This window comes from Haliaeetus albicilla, chromosome 16, assembly GCF_947461875.1.
Source record: "Haliaeetus albicilla chromosome 16, bHalAlb1.1, whole genome shotgun sequence".
NCBI lineage: Eukaryota > Metazoa > Chordata > Aves > Accipitriformes > Accipitridae > Haliaeetus > Haliaeetus albicilla.
The window spans coordinates 7108922-7128892 of NC_091498.1; the positions used below are offsets into that span (position 1 = coordinate 7108922).

Genomic DNA, 19971 nt, shown 5'->3' on the forward strand with positions numbered 1-19971 from the left:
GAACATTTTTCAGTGTCACTGGATGTGTTCACCTCTCATTTCTAGGTCGGGTGTTTGCAGGGGAGATAGATGACAGTTTTCATCATGATTATTCCATTCTGCTATTCCATTGCTCCATTTCCCAGGAAGATTTTTTGATTTTTTCCCCCTGCTTTGAGAAGGAAAATGATCAGATGATGATAAGTCTTCGGCTGTCTTCCTACTTGAGCTGTTGCTCCACACTGGTTAGCTTCAGGCAAGCCCCTATTTCCAAATCCCAGCCTCCCCAGCTATTAAGATGATAAAGAAGCATGCTGATACATCTTGTTTGTTTACACCATCTGGGTGTGGGGGGCAAGCTGTAAACAAATGCACTGACTTTGAAAACGGGCAAAAAAAAGAAAGCATCGATTTGTCAGGCATCATCCCTCCGAGCAGCTACAGTACCTGTAGTGTGACTAGAGCTGCACCCATGGAGCTGGTGCTGGGGTGGGTTAGCGCGGCCCCTCGGCGTGGCCCAGCACGGAGGGAGGCGGCTCTGCGGAGCAGAGCAGATGTGCTGGGTCTCCGTCATCCGGAAAATGCTTCTTGCTGGCAGCGTAACGCAACCGTGCGGGTCAAGGTCAAGTTGCTGGCAGCCTGCATCCCTCCGGAGCTGAGCCAAAGTCGTGCAGGAAAAAAACAAAACAAAACAAAACCCACAAAACCCCCTTTTCTTCCAGTTTTGATGGCCAGCCCTGTGCCCCCTGCTCCGGGCTGCGGTTTGCAAACAGCGGGGACCCGGCAGTCCCGGGGGGAACGGGCGGCCACGGGCAGGCACCGATGCTGGGCTGCTCCTGACATTTCCGCCTGCGAGTGCCCAGCCAATTGGCGAGGCTGGAGCAGCGACACATGAAATATGATGATTTTCTGCTGAAGAGGAGGAGGAGGAAGGGGGGGCTGGGGGGGAGAGGGTGGGAGGACCGCTTGCTCCCGATGGTTTGCATGCCGGGGGCTGCAGAGAGGACTGGCCAGAGAGGAGCGCGGGGTGCAGAGCCGCAGCACCCCGGGTATGGCCCCTCGCTCCCTGCTCCCTGACCAGGAGGATGCAATTGCCACCCAGGTGGGCCGGGCGCCGATGGCACCAGGAGAGGCGCGAGGCTGCCGGGGGACGCTGCCGTGGGGTGCCAGGCCTGGGGACCCACTGCTTTGGGGGGCCCAGCACCCCCCGGTCCCCTGTGGGAGAGCTGGCTCTGCGTTGTCCTCCGGGGAGCTGTGCCACGCATGGGGCCGCTGGCGCTTTGCGGTGCTTGTTAGTGGAGGGCTGAGCTTTTTGGGGGCTTTAGTTCGGTTTGCTAAAAACCCAAAATCCCACTCCTGGAAGAATGCTTTATTGCTGTGCCAGGACTGCTCAGTTCAAACTTTGCAGCCTGATCCTTAGTTTGATGGGAAGCACTTGACAGAGCTCCTCTCTGCATGTCATTAACCCTCTCACGCCACCGGCTGGGACAGAAACTGTTAATACCTAAAATTCAGTTGCAACAAATTTAACCCTGATAAGGAGCGACCGTACAACTCCCTGAATCGCATCCAGCAGCTGTTCGTTTTTATAATGACTATGCATTTATCCAAGAGCTGGGTGGCAAGTTTTCCGTTTATTATTATTCTCCCAAAGGGGGGGGGAATCCTGTTAAAAAATATATGTAATAATACTCACGAAGAAAGCCTGCTAGTGCAAACCACACCTCCCCCTGCTCCAACTGTGCTGCTGCTGCTGCTTTATTAATTTATTTGCGCCGTGAGTGACAGTCCTCCAGAAGTGATAATTGGTGCACTGTATCTTTAAAAGGTTAAAACCCTTTTCAAAAAGGCCTAGACTCATAGTGGGAAAAGACAAGAGAGGCTTTGGCTGGCTTTGGATCCAGAAAACAGCTGCTGATTAGAGTCTGCGTCTTCGGGCTGAATTTATTACATATTTTTCAGCAGCAGGGATTCTAGGAGGAAGCTTCCGTTTGGGTTTCTTGATCGTGGTTTATTTTTATTCAGAGGAATAACAGAGGAAGGATTTGTTCCGGCTGGAGCATGCTCACAACCTACAAGATCTCCCATTATTAAACTGCCTAGTTTGGGCTTTAATATACATGTGGTTTTTTTGTTTTTTTTTATTAGCGTTATTATTATTTGGCAGCGTGCATCTCTTTTTTTTTAATAATTTATTTTGAAAGGAAGCTGATCTCGTAATGAGCTTTCTCCTTCCTTACTTGAAACAGGTGCTAATGAAAGAATGCAAATAGCACCGGCTGAGCTGAACATTTCATAAAGAAGGGAACAGCCACCGACCCAAAACGGTCCGGGATCTGCCTGCTGGCACCCAGCAAAGGTAGGCACCGGGGGTTTGGTTGTTTTTTTTTGTTCTCTGCGTGCATATTTGCAAATGGTATATTTTTCTCCCCCCTCCCTTGCTGCGGGTGCACAACCGGACGGCGAGATTCCATTTTGCCTCCCAAAAGGTGTCAGGTTGCCACCGAGACGCTCGCCCACTGCACACCGAGTGTGCATGTGTGTGTGTATATATATATATATATGTATGTGCGTGTGTGTGTATCCCCTGGGTGGCCAGCGCTGGCTGCCGTGCATGGCGCGATGGGCGAGCTCCCCAAGCCCGAGGTAACCTTAGCGGTGTCAATCAGCCCACAGCCAGCCTGTAACCCTGTCCCCGCCACGCTTGCAGCTACTTTGCTGCTTGCTCCTGCTTAATTAGCCCTGGCTGTCGCATGAATTTACCGTCGCTTGACAGCAACTTCATTTTCTCCCAATGTGCACAGATTATTTTTTTTTTCCTTGCTGGTGGGAGGCAGGGCTGGGGGGCGGTGGGAGGTGAACACCGCATGTGTTAGCAACATGCAAGATCAACACAGGCGTGCAGAGGGGCACGCGCCTCCGCCGGGCACCCTGGCCGCTGCGTCGGTGGAAAAATGGACATGTTGCTCTGTGGGGAGCCTTGTCCTCCTGGGGCGATGCCGGGTGCCAGTGCCGAGGCCCTGCTCTGCTTCCCATCCTGCATTTATACTCGCTGCGGAGTGGAAGCAGCTGTTACCTGATGCTACAGCATGTATAAACATATTAAAAAAAAATTTATTCCTACCTTCATTTTAACAGCTAGATCCCTGCCTATGGCTGAATCCCCTTTTGCCTGTACAAAGCCTGGGCACTGGTTTTTTCTTTTTCACCCTGCCTAATTTTATTTGCGCACGCTTGGGGCTAGCATTTGGGCAGCGCTGGGATATTACCCTCAGAGGTTTGTTCTTTGCTGGGGAGCTTGAGTTTTGCCCCATGCTGGTGGGCTGCTGTGGCAGAGGCAGGTGAAGGCATCTGCAGCTGCTGTACGGCAGCCCCATGCAGTACCTGGCCATGGCTCTCACTTGGGTTCCGGGTTTTCTGCCGTGTTCCCACAGCTGCAAGCCTGGGCTTGCAGCAGGGACTGCAGTGGCCTCTCCAAGGGCCAAATCCAGCCCTCGCTGGGATCATCCAGCTCCTTCAGCCATATGAACCTCTGAGGGCAGAAATTAGCCCTTTGTCTGGAAGTTTACATTTATATTTTGGTGTGTTTAAGTGTGTTTGAGCAATATATTTCTTTTCTCTGTGTGCATGCAAGATTAATTGTAGTTTTTTTGCCTGACTGTCAAGGAAAGGATCTGCAAAAAGTTTAGCCCAATTAATTGTGCGAGCAGCACATGAAATAAAATACTTATTTTATATAAACAACCCCTTGAGGCTTCCTAGAAAGAGAACTTGTGAATATCTAACCTGACAGATAAAAAGTAATCAAAACTGAGTATGCACTCTTGTCTGTCCCCCCCTTCCAAAAGCAAATAATTTTTAATTAGGAGCTTGATATGGGGTATATACAGGCGAATATGATTAAAATATGCTTTGGAGCCAGCAGTAGGGGAATACTCCTCTAAGCCTGGTTTTAGCCAGGTGCGGGACTGCGAGCACCTTGCGTCCCCTGTCCTCCTGCTCTGCCAGAAATGGCAAATCCAAATGCTGTCGGGTGCTGGCAACCCCCTGCCTCATGCTTTGGGATGCGCAGAAAACGGATGTTTCCCCAAACCTCACATTCCCTCGTGCCGAGCCAGTGATGCTCGGCTCGCGCTGGGGCTGTGTGGTCCTGCAGGGATGGGACTTTCTGGTTTTCACGCCGTGCCAATGAAGGAGCATGCTCAATGCTACTTTTTGGGTTTTTTTGTCTTCTTCTTTTGGAGATTGCAAATCCTCCCAGCTGCAGCAAAACATGGGGGGGTCGGTCTTTATTTCTCTCTCCTTTCTGCCAGCCTGCTTGCTTGGCGGGATTTCTGCAAAGCAGTGCCATGTGGGAGCTCGCTGCTCGTCTCCAGTCCCGAGCTCTCGCTCCTCTCAGGCTGGTAGGAAATGTTTTGGATGAGAAACCTCCTGAGAAAGCCCAAGCGGGTGGTAACTAAGGAGGGGGAGGATGGGAAGGTGGTGTTTTTCCTATCAAATCATCTCCTGTACAGGGAATAGGCTTCTGCTCCGCTGCCTCTGGGGCCACAAAACCCTTTGTGCATTGCCCAGCCCAAACCCTCCTCGCAGCAGTTTGAGCAGGACACAGCAGATTTTGTCTCGTGCTGTACCAGAGCCAGCGTGCTTCTCTGCAGGCATGGTGACATCTGAGTCCTGCCAGGACTTGCTCTTTTACGAGGTCTCTGTAATACCTTGGGACTGGTGGGAGTTGGTGGCCCTGCATCACTCTGACTTTTAACCTTTCACCAACTCCTGAGAAAGGGAAATGAAACTGGTTTTTTCCAAGGCACCAGAGCCCAGGTCATCTGATGGTATCGTGCTTGCAAAGGGTGCTGTTCATTATTTTGCTTGAAACAGTTGTAAATCTCCTATAAACATACATAACGTGCAAGGTTGTGGCTTTCAAATGGCTCTGCAGCATCTTGGCCCATTTCTGGTAAGGATTGTGGCTGGCCTGTTCAATCGAGTTGTGTATATGGGGGTATGTGCTGGGAATTGAGAATGCTGTTGATGGGCCAAGAAATTTTGTGGACCCCTGGAGGAGCCCAGGTTCAGAGTGCTTTAAAGGCCTCCTCCTCAGTTGCACTTTAGTTCTGGATTTCCACCTGGCCCTGGGATGGTCCAGCAATTATGAGAAATCTCAGCTATCTGTGTTCAGGACGTGGAGCTGGTGGGGAAGGGATCAGTGCCAGGACAGCAGGAACATAATATTGACCTAAACCTATCATTTTTAATTGGACCAGCTGGAAGTGAGTCTTTCTGCTTTGTGCTGGTAGGAGCAAAAACCACTCTAGATTTGTTTGGGGCTCAAAAATATCTGCTTTCTCCATGTAAAGTTAAATATCTGAAGCTGGCTCAGTTAAGGCAGATGTGTAACATGGGTTAGTATGGATGCATCAAAGAATAGTACATCCTAGCATGCTGATTTATTTGACTGTTTAAGGGTGTACATTGTTATCTGAAGAGGATCTTCAAAAATACCTAAGAGGGCTGGTTGTTGCTTACCCATATTTAACCATAATACTGACCTTACTGCAGAAGGGATGTCAGAATTCGTAGGCCAAATCTCTTCATTTAGTTCTTTGAAAAGCTCAGAAACTTTTATGCCAAGAATGGAAACATAGCAGCTACGTAAGTCATGGATTTGCTCAGCTCTGGTCTTGGTGGTTAACTGAGGTGCGGGGTGGGGGGGAAGCAGCATGGCCTTTTTTGTTCCCGTTTAACCTTTCTGCCTCTTACTTTTTCTTTTGTGTGGGAAATGGGGAGGAGGAAGGGGGAGCCATTTGGCCAAGATCTCAGTGTGAGTCCCAGGCAGATTCAAAATACAAGTAACAAGTTTTGACTCTAAGCTCCAACTGCAGACAGCAGGGCTCGCTTTTTTTTTTTAGATAATTATTTGCTGGGCAGACACCGGTGCTGTAGGGAAATGCATGGGGGAACATATTTTACTGTATAGATAATCCCTGTTGCTAGATGTGTGTAGTTGCACCGATGATCCTTGCTGTGAGAAGCAGGAGCAACCCCAGCTCCTGGGGGCGTGGATGCTCTGGTGGGGTCTGGGCCATTTGGAGGTGAATGCCGCAACCGGCTGCTGTTAACAATGAGTTGAATAATTTAAAGAGGCACGTTGCATGCAGCGTGGCCAGCTTGGGCTCTCAGGGGGCCGCATGTGAAAGCCCTCATGGCTGAGGGACATGGGATGCTGCTGGCATCCCCTGGGATCAGAGGGAGGGGGAGGCCCAGAAATAGCTCCTGGGATGGTCCCCAGGAGGAGCCCAGCTGCTGCTGGTCCCAGCCTGGGGCTGGTCTGGATGGGTTGTTGTGACCCAGGATGGCCTAATGACCCTGACCCTAATGGTCCTAGCTGATCTGCCTCTCCCTGCAGCTGGGAGAGGAGGATCTCACAGCCCTGCTGCTCCAGGGCTACTTGCAAGCTCCCTACATGGGAATCCCATGGGACTCGAGACCTTCAGATGGGTTGTCTGCCCCTCAAACAGCCCAGATTTTCAGTGCAGTGGAGAGATTGTCTCTTGCTTGCTTCCCCTCCCGTGTGCCATCTTTGAAAGGAGCTTGGTCAATAAAATCCGGTGGAGGAGACAACCGCAGGTGGCTGGACCGTCTCCTGTGTCTCTGGAGGAAGGGCCCAGGGCTGCTGCTGACTCACGGCCCTGGTTTGGGGGCTGCCAGCAAAAAGAAATGAGTAAACCCTGATGTAACAAGTGATCTGCTGAAAATAAGTCACCGTAGAGTTTATCATTCTGTTAAAGTGTGAGTGAGAAAGGCAAGTGCTGCTCATGATGATGTCAGGGATGATCTCGGAGTCCTTCAAAATACACCTGTGCTACAAACAAAACTTCTAACCCCCCTTTTTTATTTGCCTTTAGAGTTTAAGCATATTTTGTATAACCCGGTGGGTGTTACGGCTAAATGATGGATTTGAAATCAAAAGGTCTAGTATGTTTGAAATAACCAAAGGAAAAATTGATAGAGGTGTGATTGGAGATCATATGGTCTTTTAAATAAATGCTCCTGTGCAAAAGAGCAGACTCCTGGGACCAGCTCAGCTGCGCAAGCATCATCCCATTGTGCCCCAGTCCTGGTCCCTCTAACCCACATCCATCCTATGTCATCTGTGTTTCAAAGGCATTTCCAATCCTTGCCAGCCAGTTCCCCTTTGCCTGTGTGTTTTAGTCCATGAAAAGAAATTTATCATCCCTCATCTCTCTCCTTAAGGCCTTTACCTCATTCTGTGTTGGTTGTCAAAGTCATTGCAATCTAGTATATTGCAGGCATGTTCCCATTCACCCTGTTCTTCGTTGCTTTACCTCATATTTTTAAATTTTTTTTTTTTTCATCCTGGCATCATAGTGAATTTTATGGGAGAGTGAAAATTGCTGAGCCAAACAGGTTGTTTTGTTTTTAATGGCTGTTCAGAAGCAGTTTGGCCAGGTTTCTTCTGAAAACTCTTCGCTGCAGTGAATCTGTTGCTAGAAATGAATTCTCCAGATGACCCTGTGCAGCAGGGATGTCTCTAGCAAGCGCAGGCAACATCTACCTTACTGATAGTTGCATTTGATTATAAATTTGATTAATTCATTGGACAGTAATTTTATGCAGTGGAAAAAAAATCTTCTACCTGGCAAGTGAAGGACGTACTGTGCACCCATGGCAGATTGAAAGAAAATATTTAGAGTGGCTTCATGTCTCCAAACAAGATGTGTTGCCATGCCAAGAGAAAGCAGTGAGTAAGGTGGCTGTGTGGGTCAGACCACCCACTACAGGGGATGAAAACTGATCTTGGGCCAGCTTCAACAGCGATGAGAACGTGTGCTAGTGTGTGTGTGGCTCATGGGCTGCAAGGTGCATGGGGGCAGTCAGCAGAGCATGAACCACAGACTTAAAATAAGTAAATAAGGTAACGAATGGAAGATATTGCTGTTAGAACCAAGTAAGTTGTTTTTTTGGAGTGCTGACTATATACCTGGTTTGGTTTATAGTGAGAGCAAAAGATGTGCTTCTCAGTTGGGGCAGAAATTATATTATTTTACTCCTCAACTATGTTGTGGATTAAGCATCTATGGGATTTAGTTTCCCCTTGTGAAGCCATGGGGACCTGGAAGCAAAAGTGCTGTTGAATGTTGTCTTCTAAACTGCATAGCATATGAAATTATTTGTCTTCCTCCATCTGTGAAACGAGGTGCCTGTATGTGCTCTCCCAGTGCAGGGGGATGGTTGATGGTTGGGTTGATGCTACCGAAGGTCTCTTGTATTTCCCTACACTACAGGCAGTTTAAGAGAAGAAAGACTCCTTGTTTCTGTTTTTACAGAGATGTATCACCCTGTAGGGCAAAAAATTTGTTCCTTGACTTCAATTTCTTGTTGGCATCTCAGGAAATGCCAGTGCTACAGGTATTTGTGTGGCATGGGTGTAGCTGGCGTGCTGTTGAGCAGGAAGGTGCTCTTGCTGTTTGTATAGGGTCCAGCTTTGTGGAACCCTGGTCTTGGTGGAGATTTCAGGGTGTTCCGTCATACAGAGTAAATGATAAAATCAGAAAGGAGATTCCCTTCAGTGAATTGTGCAAAGACAGTGAACTTGGGCAGTCCAGCGTGGGCAGTGTGCTTGGTTGACCATGGGCCATGAAGCAGAAGGCTGGGCCATGATCATGGGGATGCTGCGGGGAAGAGCTCCATGCTTGTTTCACCCCTTACTATATTTCCATGCTCCAATTTCAACACCCCTTCGTCAGCTGGCAGGGATCGATAATACAAATAACAAGGCATTGCAGGAATGTAAATAACACCAGAACTCAAAAGTGTTCTGGAAAACTTGCACGGGGAAAACCAGGAAGGTAAACAAACTCCCAGAATAGCTAGTTTAGCTGGAATTTGGCTTATCGATGAATGCAGGAATGCGACAAGGTATGATAAAGCTATACAACAGCTCTGTGATTTGTATGCCTGCAGCTGGCAGGACCTGTATTCCTTTTGCCATTCAAATTTTGGAGTGCAATGGGGGCATGTTCTCTCCTGGGTAAATCAGCTCATCGGTTCTGGCGTTGCCTTGCATTTCCCAATGCTGTCTCCTGGTGTGATGTTATTGCTTATGAAGATTTTGCAAATCATATGATAATCCTCAGATAGGGAGGACTCTAAGGAAGCTGAAATTAGTCTGTATCCGTAGTTATTCTGCACTTTGTTTTGGGATGCTGTGTACACTTTTGAGGCATGAACCTGTCCCTGAGCACTCTGTTGTTCCTTACAGTGGAAAAGGTTGGGTAAATTGAAAATCAAGAGGCTAATTTTCTCAGCTAACTGTACATAACAGGTTTCTGTTGCTTCTGTTGCTATTTCTGTCAGTGTTTGTGTATTTTTTTTCTCAGTCATTTGGATTTTGCTCAGCATTTGCCATTGCAAAAGCTGCTCAGGGACTGATGCTGTCTGAAGAAGCGTAGTCCCAAGTCAAAAATGCATATTAGGATAAAAATCTTCATTATGGAAAAAAAAACCCCTTATTTGGTTCTCCATGACTGAATAACCATAAAAAGAACTTGGTACTCAAGAGCAAACTGCAAAGGTGGAGGGGGGACTGCAAAGGTGGAGGGGGGAGAGGACGCCTACATTAACATCACATAAAGGTTGCAAAGTTAAGCAATCAAAAGATGGAATAAGAAAGTGTTAGGTTGAATATGTAATTGTAACTTCCCTTTGTCTGTCTGATGTTTATCAGGGAGAATGCAATCTTGTGTTATTTACAACTTTCAATAAATAGATATTTAAGATAAGCTCGATCATGTAATTAAAGACTTTTGACACATGGCCAGATGCTCTGCCTTTATGTTTGTGTAAATGAGAGCAGAGTGTGGCTGTGTACCACAGTGCTGTGCTCAAGTGGCTTAAAAAAATGGCTCTTTGTCCCAGTCTAACTGCATTTTCTGCATCTAGATGGTATGGAGGGATGGGACCGTCCCCTCCATAGGGCAGAAAGGGAAACTAAAAATTGCGGTGATCTAACTTGCTAAAGGAGACTAGATGTGTTTTTGCAATGTGTTTATAAAAGGTGTGCCCTCAAGCAGGAGAGTTGCCCTGATTTTCCAGACAGTGTTTCAGGAAGGAAATTAAGCTCCCCAAGGGACGGGTGGTGACTCCATCCTTGCAGCTGAGTGCTGTGCTCCAGGCGTTGGGGCTGAGCTTTGCACTGGGCTCCTCATCTCACAGGCTGGGTGGGACTGAACCTGAGGTCTGGGGCAGAACCCAAAGTCTGGGGCAGACTTTGCCCCTGCAGCCTTCCCATGCCCTGCTGGCAGGGTGACACTGCAGAGCTGGGGCTAGTAAAAGGTCTCACTGGGCTAGCAATTGCAGAGCCCAGGGTGCAGTGTTGGAGCAAGACCTGGAGCGTGCATCTCATGGAGAAGGGAGCTTTGGGGATGTTTTAGCCCAGCTGGACCTGCTGAGGAGGAATTAAGAAAATAAAAGCGCTCCTTGCAGCTAAGAGCTGTGCACCTCAGCGAGATAGGTAGTTAACTTGAAGCTTGGGGCTTGAGTGTCCTCCTTGAAAAAAATTTGCTTGAGTGGGGAGAATTTTGTGCTGCAAAGATGCAGATGAGAGTGGAACCCATCCTGGCCTCCTGGAAGAGCCTTCTTGGCTCTTGTGTGTTCCAGCATACCCTGCAATACAGAATTATTGTTCGAGGCAAGTATCTGTGTGGCTAATGGGGTCTTGTTATTGAGCTTTTCCAGCACCACATGGGCACCTTGTATTTCACATCCCCAGAGACATCTGTGGGCTTGCAAATAGGTGTAATCCTAAGAAGAGCATGACAAGGGATACTGTATTTTGGTGATACAAAGCTGGAAATAAGAGTAGTAGAAAGGAGGAGAGGAAAGCTGAATTTGTAGGGTTTATATATTGTCTACTTTTTCTTAACAGGCTGAAATTGTTGCATTAAGTTTTTGTGTAATTGCCTATGGTACCTTCCCCCCCCCCCCCTTTTTTTTTTAAAGAAGACAGAGTTCTTGGTGCTTTAACTATGGCATGCTGCTCCTTTCAAACTTATGCCAATAGAAATCATCTGTAAACTCAGTATTTATAGACGTGGTACTGACTGACTTTGACTTTAAGTGTTGCTAACAAAATATTTCACTCCTGCATACGTACTTCTGCATTTGCACCATACTAAGATCCATGAAATGGTACAACCAGCTCCCAACAAGCAACCCCACTTGCTTTTTGGGGAATGTTTTTTAGCAGTCTAAACCTTTTTAAAACCTTAAAGCTGCATAAGCAGCTTAAACCAATCTAAAGCCTTAGATCATTTTAAACAGCTTGTGCCAATATAAGGACTTAGATTATCTTAAATACCTTAAACAGATCTAAAGCTTTACTGAAAGAATTTGGCCAGTCTCAGATTTGGTTGATTATTTGATTGATTTCACAGGTACTCTGGTCACCACTGGGTGACTCTGCCCAACCACTCCTGACTGGAAGATGCCCTGATTTTGTCTGCCTTGTGATTTTTACACTTTGGATGTTTGACGCTTTGACATGTGAACATGGCAATAAAATCTGAATCTGTAACCTTAACTCTGCCCTTATGCTTAGGCTATGATCATGTGTAAGTTCTGTACATGGCCCCAGGTTATTTTGGCTAAATATGTATCTAATTTGCAGGAAAAAATGAATTCTATTACACCGGTTGAGGATTTTCAAAGAATCGTGAGCACCCCAACTGCCCTTTGCAGTCTGGATTCTTATAAATTGCTTATATAGCTTTGAAAATCCCATCTTCAGATGTGGTAGCTTAATTAAACCTCTTTAAAAATGTACATAAACAGAGGAATGAGTCCAGACTGTGACTTAGGTTAATTTGGACATTCTTTACTTACTGCCTGCTCCTCACTACCACATCCTCATGGTGTTAATGTAGGGTCTAATTCTTCCTTCATTTTGCAAAGGAAAATCGTAAGTAATTCAGGCTTGAAGAGTTGGGGGCTTTTGTTTTTTTCCTAAATTAAATTAGATGGAGTTTCACTTCCACACCAGTCAGCCCTGAAAGGCTGAGTTACTTGTTTTCCCTTAAAGCAGAGTGGCACCGAAGCTCTTCTGAAAGCTGAAGGAGCAGCAGCCCCAGGAATATTTTCTTTAGCAGATACACTGATAATAACACTAGAACCATAAGAAGACACTGTCAGGGAAATTTTCCGCTTGAACTCCTTAGCTGAGAAAAGGAGCCGACGCGCTTCCCTCCTGCTGAACTCTCGGATGCGATTTGTACACCCGGGTAGTTTCCGCTCCCCCTTGACCTGAGCTGCAGTCCCTGGGGCAGCGAACCAGCCTTTCGGCAGGTTGGGCTATGACATTGCTCCAATCCCACTTGTGCCCTTGCTGCTTTGGCCATGCGGGATGAAATTTTCTGTATCGTGAGCACCGTGGCAAAGAGAGTTTGTATGAAAACAGGTGGGTTTTTGTGGTGGTGCATGCAAAGTAGTGTTAACCTTAAGCTCTCTTCTCTGTTACTGTGTATAATGTAGTATTGGAACAGACCTAAATAAATTGGAGATGAAAATGTGACAGTTCATAGGAAAGACTAACTTGGAGCAAAGCTGGTATCTCCACCCGTCGGCCTCATGGCCTCTGCCATGTGCAATATCTGCTTTTCAATCTGTCCTACGTATCGGTAAAACAGATGCACACAGATCTCTGACTTTACAAGGAGACAGGATTTTAGGACTTTCACATATGAAAACTGTTTTAACTTGCAAGAAACTTTAGAAAACTAAGAAAAAGTTTCAGTTTCGTTTTGAGATACATGGCTGTTTTTTCAGGCTCGGGTGTTAGATTCCTAACGCAGGTTATTCACAGTGCAGCTGCTAATAAGTTCTGGTCTCCTGCCTTTTATTCACTTAATAAATTAATGTATTTATTATTCATAGAAATAGTAGGTGAGTGCTTGCTTGAAGGTGAATTGCTTGCTTTCAGCCTGCCAAGCTCTGAATTCTCTTGTAGATAGTGTCATTCATATTTAGAGCAAGAAGCCTGAATGCTACCTTGGTATCTGTGAGAATATCTAGTGGAAAAATCTGGGATTTTACAAAACACCTATTTTTTTTTTACAAAGTAAATTAACAAAAAACAATATAAAATACATCCAGAAATTCCTGGGGGTTACACAGTACTGGAGATTTCAGTCCAAGCCTGGATCCTTGAGCAGCTCACCATTGGTGCAGCTCTCCAGTACATAATTAATAAAGTTCCTTTCCTTTCTTAGAATATCTGGCCCAAGGAGTTCAGGATTAAGTTTGCTAGAAATGTAAACACATCACAGCTGGGTAAACCGCAGCTGAATCAGGGCAGAGAGCAGAGCAGCCTTTTAAATCTGATTTTCTTTTCTTTCTGACTGACTTCCCCTACCTATAACCTGGTGACTAGGACTGGGTTTGCTTCTGTAGCCATCCTGCAAAGCCATGCATCTTTGCACCTACAATGTTGGTGCCCGTGTCTGCTCAGGTGAGATGTGGCATGCTGGTCGCTGTTGGGCTTTCTCCTCTTGCTGCAGAGCTGGGCAGGAGTGAGCACACTGGTTTTGGAGCTGGACTGGTGCATTTGTTCCCTCCTGTGGAAACCCACAAAGTGCCTGTTTCCTTGCTAGTGACAACTTGGTGCAATGACTTTTTTTACTCATCTTAGGTGTTTTTACCTTTTTTTACCCTCGGTTTGCTGCAAGCTCCAGAGTGCTCTGAGCTCTGCGTGCCTCTGACTGGAAGCTCAGAGCAAAAATAAAGAAGCTGGTGCAGGTTACCCCTATAGCAGCAGCTTACTCTCAAGGGTACCAGTCCTGAAATCTGTGCTATTGACAGAAATACGAAAGAAAATATTTCCTAAAGCCAATACTAATAGAAAAAACAAGGGAAAGAGCTTTTTTTCTTCCCCCTGACATGTTTCCAGTCCCCTCTCACAGTTACTAGGTCTGGCACACATGCTGCTACCCCAGTTGCGGAGCCCCACTGTGCAACGTGTAACAGAAACCTGAGGATGCAAATGGACAGAGCCTGGGCAGAGGGGTCTGCAGGACACCCTGGGCTTGGACCTTTCTTGTCACTGCATCCTAGAGATAAAACAGAAATAAGCTGTTTGTTCCACTGCTGTTCACAGCTGGAGATGGGAATAGCCACCAAACAGTGCTAAAGCAAGAATTAAATGGATTTAATACAGACAGTGTGGCGCTTGGTGTGTGTCACCCCCGGGCTTCTGGCAGCCCCTACGTCCCCCCTTTGCTTTGCTGGGCACTGTCGTGCTGCCAGGCAGGACCCTGAACCTGGGAACAAATGCAGATGGACCAGGTATATGACAAGTGTTGTTCAATTCTGTGCCAACCATAATGGGATGTGGAGAATAATTCAGACTATATGGGGTTGTAGCCTGATGTAGGCAGTCGAGGTGAGAGGCTTCCAGTTTTCCTTTCTCCCCAGTTTGTTCACACATATGCAAACTGTAGTGGTACAAACAAGTCGGTGTTGATGCACCCAGCAACTGCATCTTCCTTGGAAGGGGCCCTGATTTCCGAAAGCATCGCCATCCAGGACAGCGTTTAAGCATGTGCTTGCCTGTAAGCTTGTGTTTAATTGCCATCCTGGATAATGTTGTACTTAATCATGTTCCTAAATGTTTTCCTGATTCAAGGCCAGTGTTGGCATCCTGCGGGTTGCACTGCCATGTGAGAGCTGCCGGTGGTGGATGCGGCATCCCAGCCCCATGTGGTGTGGACAGGCATTAGGCAAGTTATTGTCATTGTGGAAATGAGTAGTGTGTAGGGAAGGAGGCTTGAAGCTCCCCAGCAAAGAAAAGATCTGTGTTACTTAATGGGGTGAATTGGTGAATACAGTATGCTGAGGAGGGTGATAAAATATACGGTGTCTGTAGCAGCAAAGGATTTGTAACGTTGGTAGATTTGGGTAAGGATTAATGAGCCTTTTCAGCTCTCAGCGACTTGCTGAAACTCCTTAGCCTCGTTCGTTTGGGGACTTAGCAGCTCAGGGTTTCTTTCAGACTTCTTAGAAAGCTGAGAATTGTTATCTGTGTATGCCCAGAGCGTATGTGTGGAGAAGTGTGTGTGTGTTTTTTCAAAAGAAACGTGTGAGATGTGGAGCTGAGGGCTTGTACCTGCCTGGGCACCGATTGCAAAAATCTGTGCAGAGCAGTAAATGTGAAGGGAATATTTCCAGTGTCAGCTTAAACTCCTTTTTCTCGATATTAAAACCTGCAGAGTTGTGTGGTCTGTACCAGGAGCAACAGCAGGGTGTTCCAGAGAGCTGCTGGGCAGCCTGGGCTGAAAACACCTGTGTGTCTGTACCCCAGGCACCCTGGCAGGATACATCCCCCCTCTCCTTCCTTCTCTTGCTGACAGCTTTGCTGAAGGCTGTTTGCAGCCCAAATGCAACTTTATGCCAAAACTGCTGATGCTGCAACAGAGCTGTGCATCATACTCTCAAAAAAATTCCTTCTGCATGGGGTGGTGCCATGATGTGCCTCCAGGTCCTAGTATGAGTCACAGCATCACACTGTTTCTCTGGGATGCCTGTTGTTGACCCCATAATTTTTTTTTTTTTTTTGAAGCTAAACAAAACTCAATGCTTCATCAGGGCTGCAAAGCTTGTGAGAGGTGGGCCAGGTGGCAGCCCTGGCACCCTCTCCAGAAGAGGTGAGCGCTGAAAAAGTAAGCTGTGCCACCATGATGCACAAAGACCGCATGTGTCAAAGCTTTGTTGCCTTGTCCTCCTCTCTGTACGGAGGAGAATGGTGCATTTTATGGCTGGCCAGGTTTTATGAGGCCAGATATGTTTGGTCAACGTACCAGAAGGGTTGTCAAAAACCTTGTGTCAAAAGTGGGGACTAGCCTTGCTGGCGTTTGGATGTGGGGAATTAGAGCTAATTAATTCCCAACATTACTGGGCCAGAGATGAGCACAAGAACGAGTGGGCACAAATTAATGGAAGGTTTGGGCATGTCAGGAATTTAGGTGGAGTTTTTTTATGCAGGGAGGTTAGTGTGTGAACCAAATTGCAGTGGGAACAATTAATATAAATTATTTTTAAAAGTGCTTGGACGTAAGGACAAACTTGAAGATTACAGCTGATAACTTCAAAGAGGAAAATCACTCCATTTGCATTTGATGTCAGGGGAAAGAGCATTCCTTACTCTGGAAAGGAGTGGACTTGGTTAGTACATGAATATTTGAAGTCTTAAGGAAAACTGGCCGCATCTCCTCTTTATGCTGTGTCATAAAACGGGGACAAAGAGGTCACTTAGTCACTAATGGGCAGCACATTTAGAGTGGGTGAAAAGAAATAGCTCGGCCGTGCAGGATGCAGTGCAGGAGGAGAAAAGATGAGATGGGAGATGCACCACCAGCGTTGGAGGGGGGTGCTCCCACTGGTACTAGGTCAACTCTGGTCCCAGGCACTTCCCTGCGATGCGGTTTGTGCAAAATAGAGATTCACCTGTTCATCAGTGAGGTTAAATGACTTGCTGTGAACATCAGGGAGGAATTTCCTCCTCCTGGAGGGTGTATAGGAGTGAATGGTGGTTGGATATGGCCCTGCTCCACCTTCCTCGGGGATTTGTCACTGCCTCCAGGAGACGCAGAGCCAGTGGGTCAGTGCCTTATCACCTCCGTTAGCCTGAATCCTCCATTTCTGCTTTCCCAGTGATGACAGGGGGTGTTAGTTGGGGGCATATGAGTGTGGCTTGTTTACCTTCTTCCAATTTCTGCTGCATTCTGGGTTCTTGTCTGGGTTGAAAGCATTCACATGAGCCTCAGTTCTGTTGAGGTGAGGTGAGGTTATGCGCAACCCCAAACCAAGAAACTTCATGTTAAAACCTATGCTTTCATGCTAGGCAGTGTGGCGTCTCCGTGATGATGTTGGTTGTACAGTGGGTGCCTCTTAGGGTTGGGGCCATCCCATGGATGCTGTCCTTTGCCTGCGGGATGCTCCTGCTGCTCTTCAGCTGGGCTGGACTGCAGCACCTCACAGAAGGCTCCAAGCCCACCCAGCTCCTCTCGCTCAGTTTCATTTGCTGTCAGCACAGTCCATCCATTGCCACCCTTGCAGTGAGTCATACAGCCATTTGGGAGCTCAACATGCAGGAGCTGACTTTGATCTGCAGGCTCTGAGCCAGGAAGGATTTAGGTGAACCGTGAGTTTTGGCCAAGGGAGGAATACATGGCCCACGCATACTGCAAAAGCCAGACCAGCAACCCTGCTGAGGGATGCATTTGGCAGCACGGGGCCCGAAAAAGGTCCTGGGAACTGGTTAGTGCAGGCAGGGACATAGGCAAGTAGCGGCGGTCTGTGTTAGCATCAGGAATAGGATTAGGCAGGCAGGGAGGGCAGCTACGCACCCGTGAGCCCATTGCATGAAGCTGCAATGATGAAATCCTCTAATTGAGAGATTTGGGAGGCTTGAGTTGCTCTTTCACCTTGCATAACTTATATCGCCTTTGTAGTTCTGGTCTTTGATTTCTTCAACCCATCTCTCTTGAGTGGCACTGCCAAAGCTTGCTGTCCTGTTTGCTGGTGGTGGGATTTGAGGATGCGACGGGAAGCAGAGCTCCGTAGGCATGGAGAAGCGGTGCAGTCTCTCACAAGCACCCAGCCATTGTGGTTTATGTCTGAGCGGCAGTGCGAGGCAAAATTTGTCATGACATTGAAAAGCACTGCTGGTGCTAAGGAAGTGTATTGGTACTGTCAACATGACGGGGGAAGTCCTGAGGGGGCTACCTGCCACTCAGCTGCAAGTTAGAAAAAACTTCTGTGCTTTAGTGAGTCCAAAAAACCTCAAAAAGAATGAAAAAACAGGGGACAAAGGGAATAGATACATTATTTGCTGGTAAAATAACACGTCAGGTTTTTGTCCTATCTGTTTTACAAGTCAGATCACCTCGCAGAGTCCCCTTTTGCTTCTCCCAGCCCTGAAGGTGACATGGTGCTGGGGTCACTGGAGAACTGAGATGGGTTTTTTGTGTCCTTTTCCCTGCTTATACATGAAACCCCTCAGAAACCCCCCATGTTCTTATGGGAACAGGGTGAGAGGGATTACGTCCATCTTACATCTGGAGAACTGGGGTGTCAAGAGGTGAAACGCTGGTGCTGCAGGGGGGCTGCGGAGCTGGGGACTGCACTTGCACCCCAGATTTGCAACCAGTTTTTTTAACCCAAAGATACTTTTGACCTTTCCATGGAGGCAGGGCACAAGCTGTCCCTTTATTTTTGCTGTTAGTCTCTATAATGGGAATTTAATACTCTCTGGGCTCTCTGCCGTTCGGCAACAGCAGACTATATAGTAGGAATAGCTCCCTGTACATGAAATAAAATGATATTCTGTCTTTTTTGATACAGTGGAAATGGCTTGTCTTCCCCAAGCTTCTGTCTTTGCATGCTTTCCTTAGGGAGGTACCTACAATCTTTTAATTATTGACTGTGTAATGCAGGGCAGAATGACATTATTTGTCAGTAATACAATACCAGAGGAGCTGCCCTCCTTTCTCTCTAATTTTCCAATAAGCAAATTGAACCCCATGCAGTGCTGTGTTCAACCAGCCCTTTCCTTTACAGCCTGCCATACCCCTGCGCGGTGCTTGCATCCCTCCCATAGTGCGAGCAATTAAGCGACATTTAGCAAACGAAGCTCTCGCCTCTGCTGGGTGACTTTGCTATGAGACAGCCTCCCTCGTAAGGAGAATTTACGTTGATGAAGCTCGGCTGTATCATTTCTGCTGTAAGGCTGCACGGGTGGTTGTTGTGGATGTTGTCCATGTCCCTGTGCTTTGTGAAAACAAATCAGAGGAGTCCCTGAGCATGCAGCTGAGTTGCCTGTTCATTTGCGTGTGAACTGAGCCTTGGAGATGATACGTCTGCTCATCCTGTTAATCAGGAGGAGACACCTTGCAGTGAGTCCCTGGCAGGAGGCTGGAGCACGCGTGGGTGCTGCGCTGATAGAGCCGAGGTGTGAGAGGACACCTCACTCCTGGTGCTGGGGGTGGGGAGCTTCAGGGGATGGTTTGCAGGCAGCGGGTTGGGTATGTTCGGTGGGGTTTAGTGTCTCTGCGTGCTGGCCACGGCACCCTGGCAGCAGCAGGAGACTTTCAGGTATGTTTCCTAAACCCTTGCATGCCAGTGGTTTTGCCCATCTTTGTGGCACACGTGTAAGAGAGTCAGAGTGAAAGCGCAATATTTATTTTTAAGTTTTCAGAGTTAGAAGAGAGTTATGCTAGTCTGAATTATGCACAGACATTATTGTTTTCTTAGGGTTTACAGGGCAGTGCTGCCTGGAGGCCAGATCAGACCAATGGCTTTGCAGCCCATCCAGGCGTGTGGTCACAGATAGCTCCTCACTCCTGTGAAACAAAACCTAAACCATGACCCATAACGGGTAGAAAAGAAAAACAAACAGGAAAGGGTTGCAAGGTAGCAAATAGTAGGACACTTAAGGAAAAGATGACTGTGCAGAAGGATGGAGCAGGTGGAGGAGTATTGTCCTCTGTAGAACAAAAAAGTGAGAACAGCAATAAGACCCATGGGTTATCTCAGAAAATTTTCTAGAGAATAGAAAAAGTCAGAAAGAGTTCCATTTCCTGAAAACTGTATCTTCTGAGTAAAAGATTTTGCCCATTTTGCCCTTTTGTGTTAGTGTGCCAATAAATATGCTTTTAACTTGGATTTTTATTGAAATACCAACGTTCCGTAGAAAACTTGTCTTTTCTGGGCAACTTTCTTCTAAGCCCACAAGCAGCTAATGCTTGCTTTTTCATCTATTGTGGCACATCATCCTATATAACACTAAATACTGTTGCTTATTCTTGCAAATGCTGTAGTTGTTCCTAGTATCTTACTAAGCTCTTGGCTGTTACTTTTATGACACTGATCGTGAGTGGAGTAATAGCACTTTTTTTTTAAAAAAAAAAAAAAAGCAAGCCT

At 47.0% G+C, this 19971-nt stretch overlaps 1 protein-coding gene across 7 annotated transcripts in view; it reads left to right on the top strand.

Annotated features, from left to right (window-relative positions):
• Positions 1 to 955: 955 nt before the first annotated feature.
• The window catches only part of HIVEP3 (HIVEP zinc finger 3), a 274785-nt gene continuing 255769 nt past the window's right edge, over positions 956 to 19971 (top strand). For 4 of the 7 annotated variants that reach the window (XM_069803393.1, XM_069803398.1, XM_069803392.1 and 1 more), the window contains exon 1: positions 1759 to 2338. The gene's annotated coding sequence lies outside the window, so the exon portion shown is untranslated. Of the gene's footprint in view, positions 1082 to 1752; positions 2339 to 19971 lie in introns of those variants that run through there. The other 3 variants (XM_069803395.1, XM_069803400.1, XM_069803401.1) reach the window with 3 other exon arrangements.